Genomic DNA, 12,085 nt, shown 5'->3' with positions numbered 1-12,085 from the left:
GTCCATGGGGTCATAAAGAGTGGGACACGACTGAGTGACTTTCACATAGTATTTGTACTGAAATACTCATTGAAGGTGGTTTTTTAATCTTTTTGGTATCAGCTCAGTTCAGTTCACTCAGTCATGTCTGACTCTCTGTGACCTCATGAACTGCAGCACTCCAGGCCTCGCTGTCCATCACCAATGTTGAGTCCGCCCAAACTCATTTCCATTGAGTTGGTGATGCCATCCAACCATCTCATCCTCTGTTGTCCCCTTCTCTTCCTGCCCTCAATCTTTCCCAGCATCAGGGTCTTTTCCAATGAGTCAACTCTTTGCATGAGGTGGCCAAAGTACTGGAGTTTCAGCTTCAACATCAATCCTTCCAGTGAACACCCAGGACTGATCTCCTTTAGGCTTGACTCATTAGATCTCCTTGCAGTCCAAGGGACTCTCAAGAGTCTTCTCCAACACCACAATTCAAAAGCATCAATTCTTCGGTGCTCAGCTTTCTTCACAGTCCAACTCTCACATCCGTACATGACCACTGGAAAAACCATAGCCTTGACCAGACAGACCTTTGTTGGCAAAGTAATGTTTCTGCTTTTGAATATGCTATCTAGGTTGGTCATAACTTTCCTTCCAAGGAGTAAGCGTCTTTTAGTTTCATGGCTGCAATCACCATCTGCAGTGATTTTGGAGCCCAGAAAAATAGTCAACCACTGTTTCCCCATCTATCTGCCATGAAGTGATGGGACCGGATGCCATGATCTTCGTTTTCTGAATGTTGAGCTTTAAGCAAACTTTTTCACTCTCCGAAGATGTGATACTATGTATAAGAAAACCTCCCCAACATGAATAATCATATTGGACTTTTTACCCCTGTGAGGCCTTTAGGTCAGAGTGAGCAGAATTATATATTTATTATTGATTAGTGGACATTTAAAAATTGTGTTGTAATGGGCACATAACACGATAATAGTTCCAAATGTGAAATGGGATTATTTGATATTTGTATATATTGCCAAATGATTACCAAAATAAGTCATTAACATCCATCACAACACACAGTTACAAATTGCTTTTGCTTGTGATAGGAAATTTCAACTTTTTGGCCAATTCAAAATTAACTCAATTAAAAAATTCAACTGAATTAGGCAAGTTAACTCATAGGCAGGTGTTCTTTGATGCCCCTCACATTTATTTTCTTAATCATCAAGGTCCAAGAGCTCCAGTTATGAACAACGATGACCACCGCCCCCGCCCCATTTCTAAGGTACATTCTATTTGACCATAAACAGCTATGGTGCCCCACCCCCAGTCAGAGATTGGTTTCAGAATGGATTGGTGACTCCATTCTTGCAATGAGGACCAAAAGCTGTGGGGCTTCTAGTAAGATTCCTCCTTCCTAAGAAAAAAACCCCTGATATCCCTTTTCTTTCTGAGCATTGCAATTTCTGGATGCAATGCTGGAATGGCTCCATCCAGCAGCCTGAAAAGGGGCACCAGTCCAGTCAGAAAGGCAGAGCAGAAAAATGGACCTTGATGACATTGTTGATCAGCTGAATCACCCAATGCTGAAGTTTGTTTGACCTCAGAACTTCCCAATATGTAAGTCAATAAATTTCCTGATTGCTTAATCTGGTGAGTATGGAGAGAGAGAGAGAGAGAGAGAGAGAGAGAGAGAGAGAGAGAGAGAGAGAGAGAGAGAATGCCTCTCACTGTGATTACTGTCAATGGATAAGACTGATTTTGAAAAATCATTAAATTCTGAATGGAATATTGAAAAAAAAAAAGCTTTACTTTGTTAGAAACTTTGTAATACAATATTATTAGCTATTGTTGCTTTGTTGCACGTTTTATCTACATGACTTATTTTATAACTGGATGCTTGTACCTTTTGATCCCCTTCACCCACTCCCCCTCTCTGTCCTCTGTTCTCTATATTTACAAACTTGTTTTTTGTCCGATCTCGCTTCTCTAAATCTTTTAGAGTCTTATGTTTGTCTGATATATAGGATGTTTATACACATGCTAATAAAGTAATGCTCAAAATTCTCCAAGCCAGGCTTTAGCAATACGTGAATCGTGAACTTCCAGATGTTCAAGGTGGTTTTAGAAAAGGCAGAGGAACCAAAGATCAAATTGCCAACATCTGCTGGATCATGGAAAAAGCAAGAGAGCTCCAGAAAAACATCTATTTCTGCTTTATTGACTATGCCAAAGCCTTTGACTATGTGGATCACAATAAACTGTGGAAAATTCTGAAAGAGATGGGAATACCAGACCACCTGATCTGCCTCTTGAGAAACCTGTATGAAGGTTAGGAAGCAACAATTAGAACTGGACATGGAACAACAGACTCATTCCAAATAGGAAAAGGAGTCCATCAAGGCTGTATATTGTCACCCTGCTTATTTAACTTATATGCAGAGTACATCATGAGAAACGCCGGACTGGAAGTAGCACAAGCTGGAATCAAGATTGCTGGGAGAAATATCAATAACCTCAGATATGCAGATGACACCACCCTTATGGCAGAAAGTGAAGAGGAACTAAAAAGCCTTTTGATAAAATTGAAAGAGGAGAGTGAAAAAGTTGGCTTAAAGCTCAACATTCAGAAAACGAAGATCATGGCATCTGGTCCCATCACTTCATGACAGATAGATGGGGAAACAGTGGAAACAGTGGCTGACTTTATTTTGGAGGGCTCCAAAATCACTGCAGATGGTGACTGCAGCCATGAAATTAAAAGATGCTTACTCCTTGGAAGGAAAGTTATGACCAAACTAGATAGCATATTGAAAAGCAGAGACATTACTTTGCCAACAAAGGTCCATCTAGTCAAGGCTATGGTTTTTCCAGTGGTCATGTATGGATGTGAGAATTGGACTGTGAAGAAGTCTGAGCACCGAAGAATTGATGCTTTTGAACTGTGGTGTTGGAGAAGACTCTTGAGAGTCCCTTGGACTGCAAGGAGATCCAACCAGTCCATTCTGAAGGAGATCAGCCCTGCGATTTCTTTGGAAGGAATGATGCTAAAGCTGAAACTCCAGTACTTTGGCCACCTCATGCAAAGAGTTGACTCGTTGGAAAAGACTCTGATGCTGGGAGGGATTGGGGGCAGGAGGAGAAGAGGACGACAGAGGATGAGATGGCTGGATGGCATCACTGACTCGATGGACATGAGTCTGAATGAACCCCGGGAGTTGGTGATGGACAGGGAGGCCTGGCGTGCTGTGATTCATGAGGTTGCAAAGAGTCGGACACGACTGAGTGACTGAACTGAACTGAACTGATACATATTTTGGATGTCATTGTGTTTTAAGCAGGGTTTTTCATGCTATGAACTTTGTCTTTAAAGTTTCTTTAGTCAGCAGTAGTTCTTGGGGTGGAGAAGTCAATGGCACTCCACTCCAGTACTCTTGCCTGGAAAATCCCATGGATGGAGGAGCCTGGTAGGCTGCAGTCCATGGGGTCGCTAAGAGTCTGACACGACTGAGCGACTTCACTTTCACTTTTCACTTTCATGCATTGGAGAAGGAAATGGCAACCCACTCCAGTGTTCTTGCCTGGAGAATCCCAGGGACAGGGGAGCCTGGCGGGCTCCCGTCTGTGGGGTCGCACAGAGTCGGACACGACTGAAGCAACTTAGCAGCAGCAGCAGAAGTTCTTGGGGAGTTCTTTCATGTCATTCCATGTAAATCCACATTTTTCTTTTCTGCTGCTGTTGCATGTATCCAGATTTTACAACATGAAGAAATTAATTTTTCCATTCTCTATTTTTTTGCCCATACAATAATGCTGCAGTGAATACCTCAAAAGTACCATCAGGAGAACATTTGATATTTTCCTTACAAGAGGCATTATGTGGTTCTAATCTTGGATTGTAGAGTATATATATTTTACATTATGATAAATTCTACAACTCTTCTATTTAATGGCACTCAAAGTGCCATTGGTGCTATAGGATAGGGTCAACTTCCTATATTCAATTAACACTCTTGCTGCCATACTTTTTTCATTTTTAATATAAAAATTTTTGTTGTCAGTTGGTTTAAGTGACATATGAATTAGTCAATTATTTATCTCATTTGCTGCTAAGTTGCTTCAGTCATGTCTGACTCTGTGCGACCCCATGGACAGCAGCCTACTAGGCTCCTCCATTCCTGCGATTCTCCAGGCAAGAACACTGGAGTGGGTTGCCATTCTCTTCTCCAGTGCATGAAAGTGAAAAGTGAAAGGGAAGTCGTTCAGTCATGTCTGACTCTTCGCGTGACCCCATGAACTGCAGCCTACCAGGCTCCTCTGTCCATGGAATTTTCCAGGCAAGAGTACTGGAATGGGTTGCTATTGCCTTCTCCATTACCTAACTTAGAATGAAATTAATAGAAGACTAAGATATAGGAACTTAAAAATGTCAGGAAGTTAATTCATTATATATTAGGTCGTTAGAATGGAAAGGGGAGTCCAAGATGGTGGCTAGCAAAAGCCATGCAGAGGGCAAACAAAGAAAAAACCTGCAAAAGAGAAAGCTAAAGACTTGAGTGAGAGCCTCTGGTAAGAAACCATGCCCAGAACACGTCCCATTACCTTATTGGTCTTGAGCATATGCCTTTTTGCATTCCCTTTCTTGATTGGTGGTGGGTACAAGCTCTATTTTGCATAAAGGTGAAACAATCAGACTCCAGGAGGATGAGACAGAAAGTATAAGACAAGAGAGATCAAATCTCTCCTGTGGGGTCAGCCTTATCTCCCATCTTGAGGGTGTACTGTCTACTGCCTGCTGCCTTCCTGAGCTCTAACTAGCCTTCTTGAGCTCTAACTAGCCTACTTGAGCTGTAACTAGTCTGTTGATGAGACGATAACCTTGAGGGTGCACTATCTGCTGTCTTCTTAATAAATCCTGCCTACTTGAGCTATAACTAGGCTATTATCTCAAATCCATGCTATGACGATACAAGAGGTGAGAAACCCTGCCTTCTTGAACTGTGACTATTCTGTCATTTCAAATCTTTGCTATGATGAGATGAGAACTAAGGGAGAAAAATAAACTGATCTGATGGCATCACTGACTCAATGGAAATGAGTTTGGGTGGACTCTGGAAGTTGGTGATGGACAGCTAGGCCTGGCGTGCTGCAGTTCATGAGGTCGCAGAGAGTCGGACATGACTGAGTGAGTGAACTGAACTGAGCTGAGCTGAAACCAAAAAGATTCAAAAACCACCTTCAATGAGTATTGCAGTACAAATACTATGTGAAAGTCGCTCAGTCGTGTCCCACTCTTTGTGACCCCATGGACTATGCAGTTTGTGGAATTCTCCAGGCCAGAATACTGGAGTAGGTAGCCTTTCCCTTCTCCAGTGGATACAAAAAGGTCAAAACTTCAAGCTTATGAGTCACTGTCTCTGGAGGAGGCACAGGTTCCCCGCCCCCCCCTCAGTAGAATGACAGTATATAATTTGTAAACAATCAGTCTAGATAACTTGTAAAGGAACTTTCAACTTTACATTTATAAGATTCTGTAAGGTTTGCACTTAAACATTAAGAGACTTAAGAATCTTGTAATTATACACTATCAAATGCTTTCAACTTCCCCAATTTGATGGATAAATAATTTACTTTAATCTCAGAAAAATTTGTATTTCTTTGATTATCAGTGTAGTTGAAATTTTCATGTATTTTTGTATTTTCATGGTACTCTGCCGGGAGAAATATCAATAACCTCAGATATGCAGATGACACCACTCTTATGGCAGAAAGCGAAGAGGAACTCAAAAACCTCTTGATGAAAGTGAAAGTGAAGAGTGAAAAAGTTGGCTTAAAGCTCAACATTCAGAAAACTAGGATCATGGCATCCGGTCCCATCACTTCATGGGAAATGGATGGGGAAACAGTGGAAATAGTGTCAGATTTTATTTTGGAGGACTCCAAAATCACTGCAGATGGTGACTGCAGCCATGAAATTAAAAGACGCTTACTCCTTGGAAGGAAAGTTATGACCAACCTAGATAGCATATTCAAAAGCAGAGGCATTACTTTGCCAACAAAGGTTCATCTAGTCAAGGCTATGGTTTTTCCAGTGGTCATGTATGGATGTGAGAGTTGGACTGTGAAGAAGGCTGAGCACCGAAGAACTGATGCTTTTGAACTCTGGTGTTGGAGAAGACTCTTGAGAGTCCCTTGGACTGCAAGGAGATCCAACCAGTCCATTCTGAAGGAGATCAGCCCTGGGATTTCTTTGGAGGGAATGATGCTAAAGCTGAAACTCCAGTACTTTGGCCGCCTCATGCGAAGAGTTGACTCATTGGAAAAGACTCTGATGCTGGGAGGGATTGGGGGCAAGAGGAGAAGGGGACGACAGAGGATGAGATGGCTGGATGGCATCACTGACTCGATGGACGTGAGTCTGGGTGAACTCCGGGAGTTGGTGATGGACAGGGAGGCCTGGCATGCTGCGATTCATGGGGTTGCAAAGAGTCAGACACGACTGAGCGACTGATGTGATCTGATCTGATCTTTTGCAAACTATTTTATTCATTGTATTTACTAAAATTGTTAAGAATATATACGTGTGCATGATGTGTGTATATATCTTTGTTTTGAAAAAACAAAATGCAAAATTTTTAATGGTATCACACCTTTAAACTCTGATTGTGGTGTCTTTTGTTACCATATTTCCCCCACCCCCACCTCCCCCCCCCACCCCTCAAAAACCTGTTACCTATTTTATTCCTGGAGAAGGGTAAACAAAAGAGAGAAGATATTCACTTTAATTTGAGAGGCAGCTATGCTGGAAGCAACAGTGTCAATAATTTTAAGCCCCTAAGAATATTCTCAGTAAAGGGAATGCTGAATCATCTTACTTAGGAGACTAGAGCAAGATCATCCATTTTCACTGGGATAAAAGAATGAAGAAAAGCAAGCTCAGTAACACCAGATAGGGTTTTAACAAAGAAATTAAGGTGAGGTTACTCCTTTCAAATGCAGATTTTTAAAATGAAAATATGTGTATAAGTCACAGTTGTATTCTTTCTGAATTCAGCTGGTCTTCTACCCATAGTAGGAGCCCCAGGAACACGCAGAACAAAAGCATTATTAACCAGATACAGTCAAGTCACTCCTAAACTGGGATTTGATTGCTGATGGACCTGTCTAGCTCACAGCTGCCTCCAGTGATGGGAATCAGTAACTATGTTGGCAGGAAAGCCAGATACTAAGGATGCACCCATCAAAAAGTTGAATGCTGTGCAATGGGTCCAAGATGACTTTCACGCCCTGTTCACTGCACATTTTCTGACCTCTGTGGATAGGAGTTATCTGTGAACATCAGGCTCACTTGATGATGCTACATGTCTGTGCTCATGTTGATAGTAAACAGGGTAAACATCATCCTCATTCCAATTGAAGTAAGATGAAATTGACAGCTATGTCATTACAAACTTTTATTTTGGTCTAGTTTTCAATTATTTACTATGTGGATTTTGCTTTAGCCTTGCCTAGGGCATTGTTCTTCATCTTCCAATGTTTATTTGGTAGATTGTTAGTATACTTGGAATTTGTTCATTCAATAATTTTTTCTGAATAAATAACCTGCTATCTTGATATGATTTATTGCAGGAGTTATTGTGACTTTCCGGACGTCACATGCCATCTTTCATACATTGATTTGAAATATCGTGTCTACTGAACATTAAATTTCTATACATGGTGTATTTGTTATTTGTTTCATGAATCCATTTTCCCATTTCCAGACCAGTAACACAGTTAAAATGCTTTAGTTTTGTTTTTATAAGTGCTATGAAGCAAATTTCTGTATTTCCTGTTAAATGTGTGAATCTGGTTGGATAAGAATAGAGTTTCATCAGAAAGTCTATTGTAATAGGGAGAATGCTCTGATCTCAGAAATCTGTGAGGATCTCAAAATCATACTGAAAAAAGTTTTTATATTATAGTGTAAAGGAGAAAGCAGGCAGAGATAAACTTAATTTTTGGAAGGGGAAGTTGGACAAGTAAGGGGAAATTATCCTCAGTTTGTGACAGGAAATTGATTTTAATGTGATCAGCCATTTCCCAGGAGAAGTTAAAAATGAAGGCATGTTCTACTTTATTTTGGTTCTTACTCAGACTTGTGGATAAACTTAGTTCAGAGACCTGTAGGAAAAAGAGAAACACTTGTTTCAAGCTTGACCAAGACAAAGCAAAGGGTAAGAAATAACAATTGATAAATGTCATTCTTTACAACTGTGCTATTTCCTCTTTCATATTTTTTATACTATATAAACATTTTTTATACTATATAAACATTAGTAAGTTCCATAAAAAATGTCTTGGGACTTTGATTTTGATTGAACTGGCTCAGTAGATTAATTTGGAGGTAATAGATTCCTTATAAAACTGAGATTTCCCAACCCCTCCAATATAACACCCTATGTACCTTATGATTTCTTTCAATTATACTTTCCAGTTTTCTGCTTAAGAACTTCATGCATTCTTGGAGGATTATTTCTAGTATTATTCTTAAATTTCAAACAATTTTCCTATAGTATTTTAAAATTGTTTTTTCTTTAGATAGAAAAAACATTGCACTTTGCAAGTTGATCTTGCTATATATGTAGAACTCAATATTTTTCAATAAACTATGTGAAGTTTCTTTGATAGACAACTTGCCCTCTGCAAATAAAGACTCTTTTGTGTATTTATTTCAAGCACTTGTATCTTTCTTTTTTCATTGCACTTGTGTGAGTTTGGAGATGGGATAAAGATTTGTGAGACAACTCAAGTATCAGTGTTCAAATATTTTGAGTTGAACATTTAACAATGGTCCATGAGGTTGCACCCTAATAAGTCTTGCTTCCTTACTGGTAAAAATTCAATGGTTATTGAGTTATAAATTGCAATTTAAGAAAAAGGTATCAGATATTCTGTATGCATAAGAAATTTGGCAGAGCACACACAGAGTTGAGGTATGTCATGCATTAAATGATGCTTTTCAGTAGCTATATTCTTGCATTATTTAAATTGAAAAAAATATTTTTGATAGCAAGGACAACATGAATAAATTTTGGTTGAAAAAATAAACCCAAAACACAAGACATATATGATCCATTCCTACCCTGATCTAGTCTCCCTTTAATAGTTATTATCTACTATCACAAAGCAGAAGATATTAAGAAGAGGTGGCAAAAATACACAGAACTGTACAAAAAAGAGCTTCATGACCAAGATAATCACGATGGTGTGATCACTCACCTAGAGCCAGACATCCTGGAATGTGAAGTCAAGTGGCCTTAGAAAGCATCACTATGAACAAAGCTAGTTGAGGTGATGGAATTCCAGTTGAGTTATTTAAAATCCTGAAAGATGATGCTGTGAAAGTGCTGCACTCAATATTCTGGCAAATTTGGAAAACTCAGCAGTGGCCACAGGACTGGAAAAGGTCAGTTTTCATTCCAATCCCAAAGAAAAGCAGTGCCAAAGAATGCTCAAACTACTGCACAATTGCACTCATCTCACATGCTAGTAAAGTAATGCTCAAAATTCTCCAAGCCAGGCTTCAGCAATACGTGAACCATGAACTTCCTGATGTTCAAGCTGGTTTTAGAAAAGGCAGAGGAACCACAGATCAAGTTGCCGACATCTGCTGGATCATGGAAAAAAGAAGGGAGTTCCAGGAAAACATCTACTTCTGCTTTATTGACTATGCCAAAGCCTTTGACTGTGTGGATCACAATAAACTGTGGAAAATTCTTCAAGAGATGGGCATACCAGACCACCTGACCTGCCTCTTGAGAAACTTGTATGCAGATCAGGAAGCAACAGTTAGAACTGGACATGGAACAACAGACTGGTTCCAAATAGGAAAAGGAGTACGTCAAGGCTGTATATTATCACTCTGCTTATTTAACTTATATGCAGAGTACATCATGAGAAAGACTAGGCTGGAGGAAGCACAAGCTGGAATCAAGATTGGAGGGAGAAATATCAATAACTTCAGATATGCAGGTGGCCCCACCCTTATGGCAGAAAGTGAAGAGGAACTCAAAAGCCTCTTGAGGAAATTGAAAGTGGAGAGTGAAAAAGTTGGCTTAAAGCTCAACATTCAGAAAACTAAGATCATGGCATCCGGTCCCATCACTTCATGGGAAATAGATGGGGAAACAGTGGAAACAGTGTCAGACTTTATTTTGGGGAGCTCCAAAATCACTGCAGATGGTGACTGCATCCATGAAATTAAAAGACGCTTACTTCTTGGAAGGAAGGTTATGACCAACCTCTGCATATTCAAAAGCAGAGACATTACTTTGTCAACAAAGGTCAGTCTAGTCAAGGCTATGGTTTTTCCAGTGGTCATATATGGATGTGAGAGTTGGACTGTGAAGAAGGCTGAGCGCCGAAGAATTGATGCTTTTGAACTGTGGTGTTGGAGAAGACTCTTGAGAGTCCCTTGGACTGCAAGGAGATCCAACCAGTCCATTCTGAAGGAGATCAGCCCAGGGTGTCCTTTGGAAGGACTGATACTAAAGCTGAAACTCCAATACTTTGGCCACCTCATGTGAAGAGTTGACTCATTGGAAAAGACTCTGATGCTGGGAGGGATTGGGGGCAGGAGAAGAAGGGGATGACAGAGGATGAGATGGCTGGATGGCATCACTGACTCGATGGACGTGAGTCTCAGTGACCTCCGGGAGTTGGTGATGGACAAGGAGGCCTGGCATGCTGCAATTCATGAGGTCACAGAGTCGGACACGACTGAGCGACTGAACTGAACTGAACTATCATAAAACTGTGTTTTTTCTGGTATACATAGAATCTATATTTTAATCTTGACAGTTATATAAGATTTCTTAAATATTCAAATGTTAATAAATATACACTTTTGAAAATATGAAGCACTTACTGAAAATCACCCCAAAACTTGACCACTCTTTATAGTGTACAAGGCAATTTTTCCTTGCCAACATAGGTAGAAGTAATTCGGTCTTTGGGTCTGTGGACCAGAGTTCCTTAAAATTGATTTGATTTTTCATTTTGCTATAGTTTATTAATGGTTCATTTGAGTAGCTTGTGTTTTCTTCTTACAGTGCTGCAATGAATGTCTTCTCCTTGAGCTCCCTACTTTAGAAGTGTTTAGAGCAGAGACTTCCTATTGTCTGATAGATAAAAAAGGACCTTTGCTAAGATGTCACCTCTTTTCTGCTGATTGCCGGAAGTTGGTATTCTCAGATATCTGGAAACCAGAAGTTTGTGACTAGGGTAAACTGGAAACCACATTCCATTCCTGTCAATTGAAACACGAGAATAAGGGGAATTGAAACTTTGTATATGTGGAAATCCAGGAGCATGACTCAAGAATCTAAGACTTGAACACTGGAGATGCTGAGAATCCATCTACTCTTGGTGGATGTGAAAATTGGACGACTGTAGAGCCTGAAGGCAAACTGAGTGTCACATAATGAAGGAGACTGTTGTGGGTCTAAACTGATCACCCAAATTGACAGTCTGTGGTTGAGGAGTCTTGATGAAAGAATATGAAAGATTGATCGAGCAAAGAGGATCATGTTCTGAAGGGGTTAGATAGGAAAATCTGGAGTGGCAGCAGAGACGACTGGGGGATGATAATGAGAGGGAATTGAGCTGAGGAAGCTAAGATATATGATATGAAATAATTCAAGGAGAAACACACAGCAAAGGGCTGAGCCATTGCTTAACCTGTATTCAGTACAGAATGAATTCCCCAGCTAGGAAAAGTTATGAGTGTGGTAGGAGGTGAATCTGGGATCACTCCTGGGAGATATTGTTTTGTAGGTTTTTTTTTTGGAGGAGTGGTGAAGGCCTGTTTCCATGGGGTTTGCTTGTTGAGAAAAGTGCTTTGTACTGTCTGCTTCAGGAAGCAGCTAGAAATTTTCAAGCAGTGAGGTGAAGGTAGCATATTAGGGGCAATTGGGTTTGATTTACTCTTTCTCCTTATCCTACATCCAAAGAATGTATGTCTTGTGGAAAATAATACATTCCAGGAACAGAGATTGCAAGCAGCAACTGGTATGGAAAATACAAGCACACCAAGAGAAAAATTGTAAATTGCCCCCATAGTCCAAAGAAGAAA

General features: G+C 40.2%; 1 protein-coding gene across 1 annotated transcript in view; it reads right to left on the bottom strand.

Annotated features, from left to right (window-relative positions):
- LOC139184054 (adhesion G protein-coupled receptor E2-like) overlaps nt 1–12,085 on the bottom strand; it is a 1,114,856-nt gene that overhangs the window by 43,168 nt on the left and 1,059,603 nt on the right. The gene's annotated exons all lie outside the window — the stretch shown is intronic.

Source organism: Bos indicus, chromosome 7 (assembly GCF_029378745.1).
Source record: "Bos indicus isolate NIAB-ARS_2022 breed Sahiwal x Tharparkar chromosome 7, NIAB-ARS_B.indTharparkar_mat_pri_1.0, whole genome shotgun sequence".
NCBI lineage: Eukaryota > Metazoa > Chordata > Mammalia > Artiodactyla > Bovidae > Bos > Bos indicus.
This window is presented reverse-complemented; position numbering and strand designations above follow the sequence as displayed.